The 12,897-nt window shown below is 52.4% G+C and overlaps 1 protein-coding gene across 2 annotated transcripts in view; it reads left to right on the top strand.

Moving 5' to 3' along the window:
• Cmklr1 (chemerin chemokine-like receptor 1) overlaps nt 1-12,897 on the top strand; it is a 41,822-nt gene that overhangs the window by 2,530 nt on the left and 26,395 nt on the right. Inside the window, exon 2 of one of the 2 annotated variants that reach the window (XM_031337447.1) lies at nt 1,204-1,404. The gene's annotated coding sequence lies outside the window, so the exon portion shown is untranslated. Of the gene's footprint in view, nt 1-1,113; nt 1,405-12,897 lie in introns of those variants that run through there. The other variant, XM_031337446.1, reaches the window with a different exon arrangement.

Here is a 12,897-nt window from a genome sequence, read left to right as displayed (position 1 = left end):
CCTCTTCTCTCTCCTCCCCCTTTCTCCCCCTCCCCCTCTTCTCTCTCCTCCCCCTTTCTTCCCCTCCTCTCCCTCTTCTCTCTCCTCCCCTTTCTCCATTATTTTCCCCTGCTTCCTTCCCTTCTTCTTTCTCTCCTCTTTCCTCACTTGTAAGTAGTTTTAGGCAGCAGGGCTTCCACCCTTGACAGACCTCAGCTTGGTCTCAGCTGTGAGCCCGAGCCCTCCATGGCCTCAGCATCTCTGCTTGCTATGGGTGAGCTACTCTTCCAGCCCTGTTGCAGCAGGCATGGTGATGCATGACACTCTCAACCGAAGCACTTACTGTGGATCACACACACCAAGGACCGTTATGTCTTTCTTCTGGAGTCCAAGGACTGGAATCTAGCCTGGTTGGGCTCCAGCTCTGCCATATCCTAGCTGGGTAGTGTTGGGCAAGAAACTTAGCCCTCCTGTGCCCCAACTTTCTCACCAATAAACAAGGGTGATAAAAATACCTATCCACCACCACTGCTGTAAGGAGGATCTAGTACTGAGAGCTTAGCACTGTGAAGATTATGTACTGAGTGCCCAGTACCATGCCTGGTTCTTGGCTACCTCAACAATTCTGTTGCTGTTGGTGATGATGTAGCTAATAAACTAGGCACTATATTAGGTGGTGGGGACAGACTAGGGAACAAAGACACCCAAGGAGTTCCCAGTCCAAGCAAGAGACACACAGCAGGCAGGACAGCGTGGTAGCTCTGTCAGTGCTTGCTGTGATGTAGGGACCCAGAGCAGTCTGTCAGGAGAGGCTTCAGCCACGGAAAAGTTGCTGGAGGCCATCTGGCCACCACAGGGGCAGGAATAGCACTCAGAGGTAGGGAACAGCAGGCAAGAGGCCCTAGGGCTTGCTACTGTCCCTAGATCGGGCAGAGACAACCAGTTGCTGGTGGGTCTTCAGGTTGATCAAGAGTTACTTCCCCAGCAGCCCGGTTTCAAGGCTCCATTTGCAGCTCCAGCTGTGCTTCCAGCCAAGGGGCGGGTCATCCCTAGTGGGCCGCTACCACCCAGGAGCCCAGCCTGGCTGGCAGGCACAGCCTCCTCTTGCGGGGCCCCCACTCCACACAGCTGGCGCCCCCGCCCTCCCCAGGCTGCTTCCTGCTCCTCCCTCCTCTCCCCGCTCCAGCTGTTTCTCAGGCTGAGTTCTGTCTGTGTCCCACACAGAACACTGGACAGAGCGAGGCTCTTAGGATGTTGCTGGAGGTTGTGCTCAGCGGGGCTCAGACGAAATCTTCCGTGAATGCAAGAAATGCTTCCAAGCAAACATCCATTACCAGAACAACTGTGTGACCACGAGAAAGAAGCCAGGGCGCGAGTTCCCAAACCCTGAAGCCGCAGGAGCCCAAAGGGGAGACTGGAGAGAAGGTACAGCACTTGGCTCTGAGTCCTGCAGACAGCAGGAAGGGGCACGCGGGCAGGGATCGGAGCTCCTCTCTGGTGTCAAAGGAAACGTTTCTAGCATAGAATCAGACCTGAAGAGCGATGCTGGTGTTTGTGAAAACCAGCGTGGCCATCATAGGTCATCCTGTGAGGGCGAATCCTTCTCTGAACTCAGCTTTAAGCAGACTTGTGCCTAGCCACAGACCACCTCCTTCAGGCTCTCCGTGCTCCCCAGCGGACAGTTCAGTGGCTGCTGGCAAAGGTTGCCTTGGGGCATTTAAGTGCTGTCAGGTCCACTTCTCTCTCTCTCTCTCTCTCTCTCTCTCTCTCTCTCTCTCTCTCTCTCTCTCTTTCTCCTTCTTGTTCTTCTTGTTCTTGTTCTTGTTCTTGTTCTTCTTGTTCTTGTTCTTGTTCTTCTTCTTCTTCTTCTTATTATTATTATTATTATTGACCAGCACTACAACGAACACTTTGTGATATAGTTTTGCTTTGTGTATTGGTCCTGTGAGTACATTTCCATAGGTGACTCCATGCCGCTGTGTGATATCCAGATGTGCATACAGAGGGAGAACATGGGATATCTTTTTCTGTCACTCTCTGATTCTCATAAGCCTTTTCAAGGTCTCTCATAGACCCAAAGGGAAGCAGAGGCAGGAGGATCTCTGTTAGTTCAAGGCCAGACTGGTCTATAAAATGAGTTCCAAGACAGCCAGGGCTACAAGGAGAAACTGTGTCTCAAAAAAATTATTTTGCATATACGTGTGCCAGTATCTATGCGGGTCTTTGCGTGTGAGTGCATGTTCCGGACACAAGGGGATCAACTTCCCCTACAGCTGGTGTTACAGATGCTGGCGAAACCACCATTGTCATTGATGGGAATTGAACCTGGGTCTCCTGGAAGAACAGCTGGTACTCTTAACCACCGAACCATCGTTCTAGCCCCTCATTACCCTTTTTAAAGATATGCGAGCTGTCTGGTCACGACAGTGTCTGCCTGCTGACTCTGTTCATGGCATGTCATAGGGGTGCAAAGGCCTTGAAGCCTCCCCAACACAAGGGCTGCCTGCCTTCTGCCTGAGATGCTTCCACTTGCAGCTCTTTATTTGATGAGGCAGGGTCTCACGCTGGGACACTGAGCTCACTGACTAAGGCTAAGTTGGCTGGCCGGTGAGCCCTATGCATCTTCCTGCCTCTGCTTCCTCAGCACTGGGATTACAAGTATGTACCATCATGTGTGGTTTTTTTTATGTGGGTTCTGGGTATTTGAACTTTCACGCTCACAGAACAAGCCATCTCTCACCCACTGAGTCACCTTCCTGGTGGCCTGTGTGGGTCATTATTGATGCTGATCTAGTTGGGCTGTGGTTCCCTTATTATCTCTGACTCTTCTGTGTAAATCTGCCCCCCCATATTTATGGTTTATTTTATATATAAAAGTTCTTTACATATGGAAGACCCTTTGACCATGCTCTCCACTGAAAGCCTAACTCTCCTTCTGCTTCTCTCCTGAGACATTTAAGACTAGGGAGCCTGGCACAGATAACCACCACCTACAGTGACTCCGGAGCAGCTCCTTGAGAGTTTGACATGATATTTATGTGGCTCAGAGAGGGCAGGCCACAGGTCTGAGGTCACACAGTGAGGAAGTGGTGGAGGAGGTCTTGTGTTTGCTGTGTCTTAAGAAAGCCTCGATTTCCCTTTATCTCTCCCTCCTTCCACTTTCCGAGGGGATCTGTGGTTCTGGCTTCTGTCAAGGGCAAGGCTGGCTTGTCTCAGTGCCTGGCTGCTGCTGTGTGCATGCCTGGTTCACGGTTCACTCAGGCTGGAGAAGGGGCTGGCTCAGGACTCTTCTGAAAGGCTTGGCTTAAATTTGTGGAGTGTCTGGCACGTGGGAGGCCAGGGTGTCATCTGAGAGCTGGGGTGGGTGGCTCTGGACTCTCCCAACTCTTTGAGGAGTAGATGAACCCCATACAGGCTTCTGTCTACCTCAGCCCAGGAGAGAGGTCTCTGTACCCCTGTACAGCTGCTCCCACGAGGTCTTATAATCTGTCAATCAGGGCTCCTTGAGGCACAGCTCAGTGTTATGTCCTTGGGTCTTCCATCCCTTCCCTACGAGCTATCCATGGAGAAGCTGGGCCCTAGTTTTAGCATCTGCAGAATGGGCTGGGAGACTGGACTGTATGTAGTTCTGTCTCTTAGATGCTTGATTACGAATGACATCTTGAGGTAGTTTTCTGGACTCTTTACCGTGTCTTATAATGAGGGTTCTAGTAACACCCCCAGTTTGAAAACAGAGGCCTTTTAGGATACCAAGGATAGACCACCACAGACTCCATAGGGCCTCGCAGCTCCAGATCTGGGTTTGTGCCTCAGTTTCCACATCTGTGAAATGGGGTTCTGAATAGGAGCTACCCTATTTCATTTTCAAAAAAGTGAAATGAGAGGACCTATCTGGCAATAATGCTTGGCAGACAGTGATCCACTAGGCTCTGAATGTCAGTTATATCATTCAGACACCCAGGGCACTTAGACCCTGCCTGTGCCATAGCCTTCTGAGCCGTGTTAGAAACCAACATGGTATGTGTGTGTGTGTGTGTGTGTGTGCGTGTGTGTGTGAGAGAGAGAGAGAGAGAGAGAGAGAGAGAGAGAGAGAGAGACATATAGATACAGAGAGACAGAGGGGAGGGGAGAGGGAGAAGGAAAGGGAGAGGGGGAGAGAGGGGAGCAGGGCCCTGGGTGTCTTCCTCTGTCACTGTGTACCTTACTGCCATGAGACCAGGTCTCTAGCCAAATCAACAGCTCACTGTTTCTGTTACAGTCTGACCATTAAGCTCCCTGAATATACACGTCTTTCCCCTCTCAATGCTGAAGTCACAGGCACACACACTCATGCCCAGCCTTTAATGGTCAAGCTCTCTCACCCCCTCCCCCCCCCCAAGCCACCTCCCCAGCCCTCATGGGCGTTTCTTAGAGTTTCAGTGTTTGTGAATCAGGCTGTCTGAGGGTGAGCCTAGGGCATCTCCATGCCAAACATGTTCGTCAGAAGGTTCGATGCCCTTCATACTCGAGAGCCGCTGGCTGACTGGGGCACACACACAAGTATTTTTCTCTTTCCCTTCTTTCCAGGCTCCTGATGCTGTGCACTTGAGTTTCTTTTTCCTTTCTAAGCAAGTATCCGAGGATCTCTGTGAAGCCACGTGCCCTGCGTCAGCAGTTGAGGCCAGAAGGCTTCGTGGAGAAGTGAAACTCCGCCTTATGAGATACAGCGTGTCCCATCTCACCGGGTTATCTCTGGGTGGGGGCTTTGCAGTTCCTTGAAGTTACAGAGTCCATTTGTCAAAAAAAACAAAAACAAAAACAAAAACAAAAAAAACCCCAAAAAAACCAAAAAAACTAACAACAACAAAAACCCAGACAGAAAGATGCAACCCGAAAACCCTTAAAACACTGCTTCTTGGGGAACAGCAGGGCAGCCCACCAGGCAGTCAGGGGGACAGTATGGCAGCCCAGGGGGACAGTAGAGCAGCCCACCGGTCAGGGGGACAGTAGGGCAGCCCACCGGTCAGGGGGACAGTAGGGCATCCCACCGGTCAGGGGGACAGTAGGGCAGCCCACCGGTCAGGGGGACAGTAGGGCAGCCCACCGGTCAGGGGGACAGTAGAGCAGCCCACCGGTCAGGGGGACAGTAGAGCAGCCCACCGGTCAGGGGGACAGTAGAGCAGCCCACCGGTCAGGGGGACAGTAGGGCAGCCCACCAGACTCCCTCCAAGGGACTCCATAGCTCTAGGGTAGGCTGCAAACTGCAGACCTATTCCAGGGTCTCAAGAGATGAATGTTCTAGACGTTTGCTGGGCTTGAGCCATCGAAGGAGAGGCATTCTGATTTGCCCGCTGTCCTGTGCAGTAGGAGGTTCAAGCTGCTTAAGACTGTGTGAACTTCAGGAACAAACAGGCCGAGCGTCCCAAATATGAAAAGGCAGGCCATTGTTCATGCCTTCTCTCTTTGTGTTCTCCCCCATACCTTCGCACTTTTTACTTATTTATTTATTTATTTATTTATTTATTTATTAGTTTTTCGAGATAGGGTTTCTCTGTATAGCCCCGGCTGTCCTGGAACTTACTCTGTAGACCAGGTTGGCTTTGAACTCAGAAATCCACCTGCCTCTGCCTCCCAAGTGCTGGAAAAAAGAGTGCTGGTAAAGGCGTGCGCCATCACCTTTTATTTTAATTTTGGTTTTCATGAGCCTTACCATGTTTCCCAGACCGTCTCTAAACTTCTGGGCTCAAGCAATTCTCCTGCCTCGGCTACTCTAGTGCCTGGGAGCCTGCCTCGCATGATTCCTGGCTTACAGAAGGTATTTCTAAGTGGGGGGTCCCCGCGCCCTAGTGACTTAATGACCCAGTTTGCAGCTCGACTCTCCCTTCTGGCGGAATCCCCGTGGGCTCAGAGGTAGATAGGAAAGTGGGAAGGTGCGCACTGGGCCTTGGTGGGGGAGGAAACACTGTGCATCTGGCCTGTGAGATCTAGCCCGGTGGGCCAAAGAATGCTGGGATTTGTAGTCTGATGTGTTGCAAAGGATGCTGGGATTCGGCATTTTGGCATGGGCGGCTCTTGCCCAGCCGCAGCTATGTCTGCGTGAGAAGAAGGGACCTTTACCGATACCGATAGCTAAGTGTCCCTGCCACAAATATGGCGGCCCCTCAGCCCTCTTCTTGCCTTTATTCGTCCTCACAGTGATGACTGACTGCCCCTCCCAGGTTCTCAACTTCTAAATGCAGATCCTTCTGCGATGCAGGCAGTGGCTGTTCTTGATGTCTTCCAGAAAAAACAGATGGGGATAAGCATGTCAGTCTACGCTGTGTAAGAGTGGACCAGTTTCACATCCACACTCCCCTCTCACATCCTGTGTCAAAAAGCCCCAGGTTAGGAAAACTGCCTTGTAGTGGGGGAAGATGGAGTTCAGAGAGGGAAAGGCACCCATGCGAGGTCACACATCTCACCAGAACTGGAACCCACGAAACCTTATTCGTGTCCAGTGATCTCATTGCATGTTGAAGCACTCACAGATGTCTGTATATATGTGCCAGTGTGGGGGGGGGGGAGGTGGAGATGTTTTTGGCTGGACTATCTCAGGACTCAGCATAGGGAAGTGTCAGCTCCGGACCATTGTTCAAGTGTCCACCACGACTGTCCCAGGCACTGGTCACACAGAGAAGGAGGTGTCGTGGCTGAGGCTGTAACTGGGCTGGGCTCATAGGGTGAAGTGAGGAAACCCTGGAAGATTGAGAAGCCAGAGTGAGTCAGGCCCAGTTCCTGTCTGTCAGCCCCCCCACCCCCACCCAGGAAGGGGGCAACTTGAAACACACACTTTTGTTCATTAGCTCAATAAGTGTTTTCTAGAAGCCGCTCTGTGTCAGATGGAGCAAAGCAACATTCTTCCCACTGGGGACCTCCATGAGGTAGTGAGGTGCTGATCTGCAGAGGGACATTCCAGAGGCTCTTGGTGGGATGTTTCCCACAGGTGGATCTTTCTGCACTACCTCTAAGAGGGAGCCCTAAGCCAGCCAGGATGCAGGGAAAGGAAAGGGCCTGTTTGTGGCAGCCACTCGGTGGCGCTGTTTCTGCCCCCCACCCCCCACCCCCCACACACTGTTTCTGGTTCTAGGCAAAAGTGGGAAATCAGACAATTTGTTTCTCTTGGAAGCTCGGCATTTTGCAGCAAGGGTCTCAAGTAAGATTGGAAAGAGTAGAGATTTCGGTGCTGCGGGGTGGAGCAGAGAAGCAGAGGGTTTCCATGGGGCTGCCAATGAAAGAAATGCTCTCAACAGAAGTCAGCAGTTGGCAGTGGCCAGCGACCCCAGAGCCAGCTGCTCCATCCAGGAGTTAGCTCCCAGCCTTGCCCCTTGGCCTCCTCCATCCCCGCTGCCTTGTAATACGCGCAGAGGGCAGAGCGCAGCATGTGCCTCTCCGAGAAAGCATGGGCTTGGAAGTGTGCTTGGACAGATCTGACCAGCCTTTGGCTCCAGCCCCGGGGTTCTGTGTCTGAGCTGTGGTGGTGGTGGGGGTGGGGGGGCAGGGCGTCCTCTGTACATGTGCCGTGTAAATGCTGGAAGTACCCATCGCTGACTCAGCAGGGCCCAGGATCACTTCTGCTTTCTCAGGATACAGGTTCTGAGATCTCAGCCCAGCCTGGTGATGAAGTAGTTCTTGTGAGTGATCAGGGAGACTGATACACAGAGAGGCGGGCGGCGGGTACACGCAGTGTTCCCCTGGGTGACAGGGGCAGTGAGCACACAAGAAGCCTGCTGAGCCGTGTGGGACAAGCAGCTGTGGTTCGGCTCCTGAGTCTCTTCCTCTCTGAGTTGCGTAGGATGTTGTGGTCTTTGGCCTGTTGTCCGTGCTCAGTGGGTGTCAGGGTCGTGGTTAAGGACAGATGTTCAAAGCTCTATCCCTATTGCATGACCTGTCTGAGAGTCTACAGTCTCCGAGTGCCTCTTGGGAGAGGGACGAGTTCACATGGGGCTAGTTTCCTTTCTGCCACTGTGAGCGACAGCCTGATTAAAAGCCACTCAACAGAGGAGAGGGTTTGTTTGGCTCACAGTTCCGGTCACAGTCCATCACTGAGGAGGCGTCAAGGCAGAAACTCAAGCTGCTAGCCACATTACCGCCTCAGTCAAGAGCTAACAGGAAAGCTGGCCCACAGCAGGCTGGGCCTTCTTGCACCAATTACCCACCAGGACAATGGCCCACAGGCTCACAGGCCAGCCTGGTCTAGACAATCCCTCAAGAAGGTTTTCTTCTCAGGGCTGAAGAGATGGCTCAGCACTTAGGAGTGCATCTGGGATGATTCTCAGCATTACCTGGATGTCTCAGAACCACCACCTACTGTCTCTCTGTCTCTCTGTCTCTGTCTCTGTCTCTCTCTCTCTCTCTCAATGAAAAAAACTAAAACAAATTAACAACCCCCAAAAGCTCTCTACCCAGGTGCTTCCCGGCTGTATCAAGTTAGCAGTTACTCTAACCAGCCAGTAGCAATTAAATCAACTTCAAGATTGTGTCCTCTCAACCTCCCTCCACCTCCTCCTCTCTCCTCAGTTCCCGTAATTTTCTCATTGGTCACAAATGTTGAGTGAATTTTCGCTATATAAGAACAGCTGTGTCGATTCTGGGGTCCAGGATGCGGCCATCTTTGAGGGACTATCTATCATTGCAGACACAGCGAGGGCAAACTCTTGAGAGGCCCGGACCATCTCTCTTCCTTGTGATTGGCTCTGAGGAGCACAGCATGGACCAATGAGCACAGATGTGGGTGTGGCCAACCAGCGGCGGGCAGTGCCAGGTATAAGGAGAAGTCCTCTGGTCTGGTCTCAGCCCTGCACGCTGGCACCATGGAGGAGCGTTCAGGTCTCTGATTTAGCGTGTGAGGGGCTGCTTACAGCAAGTGACTGTGCTGCTGCGGAAGGGGGTGGCGATAAGGCCCCACAGAGCTATCGTGAGGATTACAGTGTGTAGAGCTGGGGTGGGGGGTGAGGCTCAGCACGCTCACACAAGGGTCCGGACAGCCTCATTCTCTAGGTTGAGTGTCTCTGTGGCAGGCACGGGTAATTTCCACGCACGAGATGCCCAGTGTCAGCTCCATGCTGGCAGCCATAATTGCTGGTAGGTTTGCCAGTGAGGTCACATGTGCCAACTAGGGTGGGAACCAGCTGCCCAATCAGGCTTGTTTTCTGTCTGACTCAGATTCTGTCCCCTCAGTGCAAAAGCATGCAGCTCTTGGGTCTGCTACCTGCCACATTGGTTGCCTTCTCGTCCTGCCTCCCCCCCCCCCCCCCCCCACTGGACCCTAGGACACCTTACATGTGAGGCAATCACTAACTCCGAGTCACACCTCTGCCTCAGCCCTTGTTTTTCTTTTTTCCTTTCTTTCAGGGGATTGGGTAGGGGTTGAGGAGCAAGTTTCATTAAATTGCTCAGGCTGGCCTTGAACTTGAGATCCTCCTGCTGTATAGCCTCCCGAGTAACAGGGCTTACAGGCTGATGCCACAGGGGTTCTTGACACCAGCACAGCATCACCCCTGCTACCCTCCAAGGGCTAACAATGGGTCAGGGCAGTACAGATTCAGAAGGAGGGGAAATAGAGTCGGCCTTTTAATCGGAGGAATGACTTGTCACACTGTCAGGGACTATGATGGTGTCTTTAAGACTCTCAGCTAACAGACTTAGCCTTAAACGCGAAGAAGATGACACCAACTGAGGTGACCATTTTACCACCCGAGCTTCTCCACGCTCCCATTTATCAGATGGGAAAAACGAGCCAGGGAGGCTGTGGGCGAGCTGAGATACAGCCTGGGCATCTATTAAACACCTGCTTTGCTATATGCTCACGGCAGAGGATTCGGAAGGAGTCAGCCCTGCCTGAAGAGCTCTTGGCTGTTCAGGAAGACACCTGAGTGAGGAGACAGAGGAGGTCCCAAGTGGTCAGAAGGTAGGCTTTCCCCTGGGAAGCTTAGAGCTTCTGGGGTGGAAGCACTAGCCACCCATTTGGCAAGGCTAGTGTGTGTGTGTGTGTGTGTGTGTGTGTGTGTATGTTTTGGCCAAGAGCAAATTGTCAAATGCATACACATTAATGTCTGCCGGAGACACTGGGTGACCAAGGGCTGTAGGAGCAAAGAGGAGATGGCTTTCATAGGAATGACTGGAAATACATCCTCAGACAGGAAGCCTGCCTTTGAGCTGGGTTCAAAGCATGAGCTGGCCTCGAGTTGCCCAAAGGAAAGTTGGCAGGGCCAGGAGATGCGAAGCCGAGAAGGAAGCATGGATCAGGAGTTGAAAGCAGATGACTATGGGGTCTGTGGTACAGGGAGAGTCTGCAGGGCTCTGTGGGACTCTGAAGGCCCCCACCCAGTTTCCTGGGCGGCCGGACATGCTCCATTTTACCAGTGTGGTATACCCGCCCTCTCCAAATGCAGTGCTCAAATGTGAAGTTTCGAAAGTGGAAGATTTCAGACAACCTCAAGTAATTGAGTTTGTAATTCAAAAGTCTGGGGCTTTAAAAATTCAAAAGTCCAGTTTGTTTGGCCATAAACCAGGTTGTCAAGAGGTCTTGGGTTAGAGAGGGGCTTCAGTGTTTGAGCCTTGATCTTCCTGGCATATCTGCTGACTACCTCCTCCTGCAGAGGCAGGCTCCAGCACACATGCTACACGCAGTACACACGCCACATATACATGCCACATATACACAGGCCTAGCTGGTACCACAGGATCCTGTCGGCGGGACGGAAACCAAACCACAGGAGGCACTTGAGGGGATGTGGGCAGTTTCAATCTTTCACGACAGGCCTGGGATCTGGGTCATGGAGAAAATGGACTCTTTTTGATCCTGTCTGCAGGGATAGCAGCCTCCAGGCCCAGATCCTGTCCAACCCCACTTCTTCCCCACAAGGTCACACCTTGGGACCATCCTGACAGTGTCATCATCTGACACACGTGGATGGGAAACCTGGGAAGGAGCGCATGGTCCTGCTCTATAGCCAGGGAAACTGAGGCCCAAGTGGGGTGAGTGGTTTTCCTCCTTCCCTCTTCTAACTCATGAGGTCTTGATTAGCCAGACACAGAGCCCACTCCTGTCTCCACTGACACCCACAGCCAGCCTCTCAGACAGAGCATGGGGGCCATGATGGTTCTTCAGTAGTTCTCTGCCTTCCTTAGAAGGCATGACAGTGAGCTCTGGGAGGGAAAGGGTCTCAGCTGGGCTGTCCTGAGGAGAAGGGAGCTTCAGCCGCCCTGGGGTGTGGGAGAAAATGGATGAGGCAGTGAGCCTTCACTGGGGAGTGTGGTATAAGGCAGCCTCTTAGGGAGACAGCCTCAGTTTCCCCATCTGAGAAATGAGTTGTAACAATGGTTTTAGAGGATTTGGGGGTGAGGGGGCCATCTTTTAAAAGTTAATTGGGCCGGAGAAATGGCTCACTGGTTAAGAGCACTAGCCACACTTCCGGAGGACCTGGGTTCAATTCCTAGCACCCACATGGCAGCTCACAGCTATCTGTAACTCCAGTTCCAGAGATCAGACATTCTCTTAGACACGCAGGCAAAACACCCATATAAAATAAATAGAACTTACTTAAAATTAGCTAATTAATTATTTATCTGTATTTGCAAAAGCCGTTGAAAGAGGTTGGATCTGGGCCAGTGGGAATAGGGCTAATCATGTCAGTAGGGATGCAGGGTGCTGCCCCTGTGCGCTTAGGTCTGGCTACTTTGTTGATGGCTTACCTCAGAAGGGCTTGGTTTCAGTGTTAGCTTGGCCTTGCTGTTTGTGTCCTTGTTACTGGCTGGTCCTTATTCACAGGCATGGGTTCAGTTAGACAGGATGTGGTGGGCAAACTGAAACACCTTTAAAAAAGGAGAGATTTCTACAGGCTGGGACAGTGCTCTGTGGCCTTAGGTGATAGGAAGGGGCTGGTTAGGCAGAAGGTGGCAGGTCCTCTAGATGCTCAGGAGCCACCAGTATGGCTGACCGGCCTACCCTGGGGAAGGTAGCACCCTGATTGTCCTCCCTTGAGTGCTGTGTGAAAACATTGAAGGCCTCTGCAGATCTTGGGCTCCTTAGGGCAAGGGTTCTGGGTTGCTTCTCCAGAGAAAGGTGCAGAGTGTGGAGTGCTTGCATCTGTCTTGGTGCCCCTCTCCCACAGCCTACATCCTAGTTCTCTGCCTCCTTTCCTCCTCTTCTCCCTCCTGGGAAAACCCAGGCTGGGGTCTGACCTCAGAGGAAGGGGTCTGGGTGGCTCCTCCCCTCGGGAGCTGGCTGTGGTGAGCCCCTGCTACCAGGTTGTGGGAGGGAGTGTCTGTGCTGCCTAATAAACACGCCCAGCTGTTCCACCTTGCAACCACCACATCCTGGTGCTCAACAGACCCTCAGGGGCTGAATGAGCCAGCGAGCCTAAACAGCAGAGGGAGCAGGATCTGCGGAGTCACTCAAGCCCCCCCCCCCCCATATCTCTCAGGAAGAACAAACTTAACCATAATTATTGTGAGGGCATGTGGTGGTTTATTTTGAAAGCACATAACATTATTTTGATGGTGTGTGTGCAGGCCTGCATTGAACAGTTTGTGAATTCTGTGTTCCTCAGCACAAGTCCGAGTGCTTCAAACACGGATGCGGCTCTTTGGCTAGGCATGATGGTACATGCATGTCACCCCAGCCCTCAGGAGGCTGAGGCAGGAGGCTGAGGAGTTCACTTGAGGTCACCTGAGTTCCACTCAAGTGAGACTCTACCTCTGAAAACAAACAAAAAGGAACAGAAAATAACTCCAGGCCTCTATAAACCTCAGGGCGAGCTCTAGGGTGAGGTAGAGGCTGAGGTGGCCTCCCGTCACCATCACGTGGCTCATGAGAAACTTGGAGAGTTGCCCTGTGGTCCGAGGGAGTCCCCAGCAGATAACAGGTCTCTTCCTCTTGCTTCCCCTCCCTCCCTTCAC

This window comes from Mastomys coucha, unplaced genomic scaffold (genome assembly GCF_008632895.1).
Source record: "Mastomys coucha isolate ucsf_1 unplaced genomic scaffold, UCSF_Mcou_1 pScaffold22, whole genome shotgun sequence".
NCBI classification, from domain to species: Eukaryota; Metazoa; Chordata; class Mammalia; order Rodentia; family Muridae; genus Mastomys; species Mastomys coucha.
Note: the sequence above shows the minus strand (reverse complement) of the source record. Positions and strands in the feature narration are given on the sequence as shown.